Source organism: Epinephelus moara, chromosome 16 (assembly GCF_006386435.1).
Source record: "Epinephelus moara isolate mb chromosome 16, YSFRI_EMoa_1.0, whole genome shotgun sequence".
Lineage (NCBI taxonomy): Eukaryota > Metazoa > Chordata > Actinopteri > Perciformes > Serranidae > Epinephelus > Epinephelus moara.
The window spans coordinates 16,173,199-16,179,198 of NC_065521.1; positions in this window are offsets into that span (position 1 = coordinate 16,173,199).

Consider the following 6,000-nt stretch of genomic DNA (forward strand, 5'->3'; position numbering starts at 1 on the left):
TCAGTCTGAAGGAAGAAAAGCCATTGCATTCTCATCCCAAGTCATCACACTTTGCTGGAAAAGTGAATTTGTCAATGTGCTGTTTGACTGATATAGAAATGTATAGTGATATTCATTTTGTTTTCTACTGCCCTTTTACTGGGAACTGTGCAATACTTGTTCAGTGAGATAAAAACAGATGTTGATTTTGAAAATGTGGATGATGCACAATAATGAAGTTGGCTGTTCACCCATTTGAAAGGATATACAAGTACTTTATAATGTGCTTTTGTATATGTTATTACCTATTTAAGTTTTGAAGTAGGCCCAGCTTATAACTTTGTTATTCCATGAGGGATGGGCTAGATGTCTGTCATCATGCAGAAGTAATAATAATAATAAAAACTAACCTGAACCATGTGATTAAATTCAGACGTAAAATTAAAGATGTAAAACTCAAACTTGAACATCCAGGTTACCAAAGGCAGTTCTTAATCCATGAATAAGGAACAAATTTTTAGATCAGAATTTGTTTGACTTGAATATGGTGTCATTGGTCACTTCAATACACAAAATCAGGTTTTGTTTTTTTAATTTGCACCACTTGAAAATGATCTGCTGAAGAAACTTATCAATTCAGATGGATGCTGGTAAGATTAGAATTATTATGGATATTTTTTTACACATTGAGCTCCATAGACCAAATATATATAATTATTTTAAAGAAAAACATATATTCTAGAGTTTAAGTGGGATTTATACTTGTGCATAGACACTGTAGCCTACACACTACGCCATTGTGAGCATTTATACTTGTGCGTCATGTGTCTGTGTCACTCTGCTGTTACACCTCCAAAACACTAGTAGGTGCTGGGGTTTCTGTGAAGTGCTGTAAAGTTTAGGGGTCCATGTCATTGGTTCGACAGCCCATTGGTTCAACATCCCATTAGTCCGACTGTCCGCGATGCTGAACGGCTCGCGGCGGACGTATGGTGCGCCGCGACCGGCTTGAGGCGGAGCAGGCTCACGGCTTATGTGTTTGTCACTTTCTTTTTCATTTTAACCCACACCATGATCTTTTCCTGACCCTAACCAAGTGGTTTTTGTGCCTAAACCTAACCAGACCTTAACCACAGGGCATCATGATGATTTCGGAACGGACTTCAGAACAATGAGTTTAATATGGTCGGAACAATGGGATGTCGAACCAATGGGCTGTCGAACCAATGGGCAGTTCCCAAGTTTAGTTGATTCAAAACACACCCAAAATACATATTAAACAAGCTTTATATAGACAATTTCAAACAGAAATACACAAATCGTCTTCATTATAGCTTGCAGCATTCACAGACAAAGCATTTGTCTTTATCTGGACACATTTTGTCCACAAATACAACATGCTAATGTTTTTAGCACAAGCCTGTGGCATTTTACATTGTATAAATTAGCCTTGCAGCTTGTGCTACTCATATGAAGCCAGGGACAACAGCAAAATTTAACAAAGGTAACGTTACAAAATTCAGGTCCATTACAACTCACAAGGTTCACCGACAAAACGACTGTCTCATACTAAACACATTTTCCAAACAAATACAACATGCTGACGTTATTAGCACAAGCCTACGGCATTTTACATGGTATAAATTAGCCTAGTAATAGCAGAGATTTCCCATACTCATATGAAGCCTGGATAAATCACACAAGACCTAAAATGCAATTTTTGGAGGCTTTATTGTCATCACAATTTATTGTTTCTCATCTGTAAAATTAAAGTCAATAAAAGCTTCGTTTCCACTGAGGGAAATGGATTCAGCTCACAAAAATAGACAGGAGGTCTGCGTCGCCGTGACATGTGGTGACATTTCTGGGGAGGTGCACGTCATGCACCTCATCGACACAGACCCTAGGTAAGGTATCGATTTGACACAGAAGTATAAATCCCACTTTAGCTGGATTCAGCCTGTTCTCATGCACTGTTCATATCTACGAATAGCAATGCACCAGAATTTGCATATAACCGTATAACTCACGAAACTGTGAAGGCTGTCATGACATGATGAAGGTGTTGATGGGAAAAAAAGAGGAAGTGGTATAAAGAGGGAAAGAGGATGCAGGTTTGGGTGGTTGATGGGTCAAACAAGCACAGGACTTTTCCCCAGGAGAATGGTATTTTTATCCCAAGTGCAACCAAATAAAGAACAAGTTATTTTAAGGTACGTTGTCACCATGTTCCTTTTCCTAAACTTAATCTAACCAGTAGGGGCGCTAATTTCTTAGATGTCATACAAACCACTGTATGTGCATTTGTGTAAGCTATCATACGAGACTTTGTATCAGGATACATTGTTGCATTAGACTAAAAAGAAAAATCTCATTTAACAGCTAGGAATTTTACAGCAGATCTGAAGGAGCTGTTGAAATTGTAAATCTGTATTCTGTTACATTTCTGTTACAGATTAAAACAAATCAGTATAGTCCTCTTGATATTTTATAAGAAACTTTAAATCAGCAACCCTGAGGGAGAACAAGTCTTAATGCTAGAATACAAGAGAAAGCACACAAATTAAAAGCTTCTTTGCAGCATCCTGTTTAGGAAATAGTTACTTTTGGGGGGGAATTGTGCTTATTTGCTTTCTCTCTGAGAGTTAGATTAAAAGGTTGATATCACGCTCATGTCTGTGTGTTAAGTACAGAGTTGGGACAGAGAGGCAATTAGCATAGCTTAGCATAAAGACTGGAAGCAAACTGACGAAAAACAGTCTGCCCAGTTCCTCTGTGAAGCGTCTGCGGCTGAAGTGGCTAAAACCACAAATTCAGTCTTTCAGATTCAAGACATTTTTACATCAGTTCCTCAATCCCAAATGTCCTCATGTTTCAATGATTTGCTTTCTTTGCTCCACGTTTTCTAACTTCTGAGGTTCCAGCGCCTGTGAATACATCTCACGCCGTTAACATTTGGTTATAAGTGTTAGCTGAACCCCTGTTTGGACCCTAATGTGCTTGTCATGATCTTATCGTCAACCTGTAGGATTTGATATATTTTTCTGTGTTTATATATTCTGGAGTCATTACAAGATCTACATTTCACTTTTACATGTCACTCATGTAAACAGAGGAAACCTGTATGGAGCTCCTTGTTCTTTGCTGGCTTTCACTTTTGCTTTCTTTACAGAGTTCAGAGTCACACGTGCCAAGCACAACATGAGGAGTGCTGGGAAACACCTCGTTGAGAGAACGGAGGACAGTTCTTTGTCCAACATGGCTAACCGTATGAGATTTCTGAGGAAGTGTGAGGGACTTTCTGTGGCTTGCCTGCACATGTGGATGGTGACTGGAAGTCTCAGTTCCATTTATCTCAATAAGTAAGTAATCACAGTTGTGTGTTAGAGCCTCAGTCTGCCAGAACTCCCTCTGTGTCAGACACAATGAAACCATAATATTAGCTCTAGAATCACATGATAGACGGAGCATGTTGAAAACCACTGTCTGCAGATTGACCACTCTTCCCTCCCTTTCCTGCCACTTCTGATCTCTTTCTCTCATGTCCTGCGTTTTGCCACAGAAGCACCAAAATAGCCCTCTAAACTTTGAGGAAAGCATATTTTGATGATACAAAGTTAAATGACTGCTTTGTCCCGTGAAAGAAGGGATGTGAAAATGGGGAAGACTTTTGCTGTCTAATGGGTCTGGTTACTTTGCCTGCAGCAAAGTTGGCAAGGTCTCTCAAGGCTACACCAACAGGAAATTGCATTAATCCAGCGCTGGGCTGAAGTAATTCACTCCCTTCTTTATTCAAGGCTTTGCCAGGGTTTCAGTGGACCACCTCGGCTGTCCTGGTAAGAGAGGAACAGGAGTGGGAGGCCTCGGGGCCTGACTGAAACCTCCCCTCCATGTGCTCCCTAATTGGTTTAATGACCGTAATTATCTGCTGGGGTGCATGTTGTGCAGGGGACGATTAATGGCCTCCAAAACATATGCAGACAGGCGGAAATTAAGAGAGGGGGGCTGAGACAAAGAATAGCTGTACAGAAAAAAAGGAGCCAAAATCGCAGAGAGAGATGCATCCTGCTGAGTGAGAGAAATAGACCATGACGCAATGCTCTTTTTTTTTAGATTTTGTTGCTATTAAAATGTCATATTAACATCTAAAGCTTGGTTTTTCTTTTGATAGAAAAAAAGCATTAAATTCAGTGAAATCTGAGGCACATGCACACATGTGCACATGGACCTACACAGGACATACGGCCCATGCAGTTAAAAAGAAAAGTGAACTTCATGATGCTCCAGAAAACATCCATAAGTAGTACAAGAACCACCACAGTGGTAGAAAGCTGAATGACGTATGACCTCCAGATGCTTTCTCCAGAAGATCTATGACTGTACTGAATCCCATTAAAGTCAGGTAAAGCAAAAATAAATATTTACAATGAGTTTGTCACACCACAGAAAAATATATTATTAACCTACATCAGTGATGGCTATTTTGCTGGTGTTCATATGATTACATCTAACACAGATGTTTCTTCATGTATTTATTAGACTGAAAAATGTGAAAGAGGTTGTAGAATGTAGCAAACTCACCGCTCACACACACCGGATCAACAAAACGACAATGCTGTGCACTCTAATGTTAGTAGTATCATAGTTTTTGTATAGTCGGGAAGGGGTTTATGTCAAAGACGGCACCAGTACATCATCAAGCATGCTTTAAGACCTGCCCAAACTATCTTGGATACAGAAATTGTGGGGGGAAAAAAACTGTGAAATATCTATACACGATATGTGATATAATGTAAATAGCCTGTCATTTTATTATAGCTTGCTTTTGTTTTTCACTGCTCACAATCATCTCTCAGGTGCAATATCAGTATTGTTAAACTGTGCAATGTCTTTAGTATCCCATGAGTCAATAATGTGAAGCCGTTTATTATATTTTGCATATCGCTCTGTGTCTTTATACTGTTTGCTTATTATATTGCTATTTGTTTTGTGTTACTTGTTACCCTGACCTGTGTTTTTCTTTTTATTGATGCATACTTATAGATTGCTTTGTGTTTTTCTACTGATGCTTCCTGCTTGCCTTATCTCTCTGCTACTGTAATGTTGCAAATTCCCCCACTGTGGGACAAATAAAGAATTACATTATCTTATCTTAGTGTTTCTCCCACTTGCCCACCATCGAGTTCATGCTCAGCTCATAGACTGCACATTTTGACGACATCACAGATTTTTAAAAGGCTTTTCCCAGCTTGAGGAAAGCCACAAATATAAAACCAACATGATTCAAAAATATAGAATAAAGAGTCCTAACTGAGCTTGTATGCAGTTCGAGGTGTCCTGTCAACAGTTTTTCTGACATTTCTTTATGATGGGGGCCTATGGGAAAAATTGTTTATGGGCTGCAGGGGGATTTTTTTCACCGTAGTACCGCAAGGGGCCACTGGGAAAAACTGGCTGCAAGACTGATTAGGGGACTGTCTTAGCTCCACAATAGGCACTACACAGTTTCCAGTCTTTTACACATTTTCAACACGTTTTCTATAATGTGAAGAACAAAATCACTGATTTTGCTTTACACAAACTTTACACAAACAGCCTTCAGCTGTCTCACAGATACTATATGTTTATTTATTGATTCTTAAATTACACTTCATGCCTCTTTCTATTTATTTTTTAAAATAACTTTATCTGTCTGTGGCTCTGTTCCACGTTTTTCTCCTCACTGACTTGGTCAATCCATGTGAAATTTGGCACAGTGGTAGAGGGTCATGGGAGGATGCGAATGAAGCAATATTACATCAATTGGCCAAAGGGGGGCGCTATAGCAACCGATTGAAATTGCAAACTTTGAATGGGCATATCTCATGCCCCGTATGTCGTAGAGACATGAAACTTTGCACAGAGATGCCTCTCCTCATGACGAACATTATACAGTTATACATTGTACGGTTATACAGATTTTCCGCCATTTTGAATTTTTTGAAAAACACTTCAAATCGATCTCTTCCTAGGAAGTTTGAG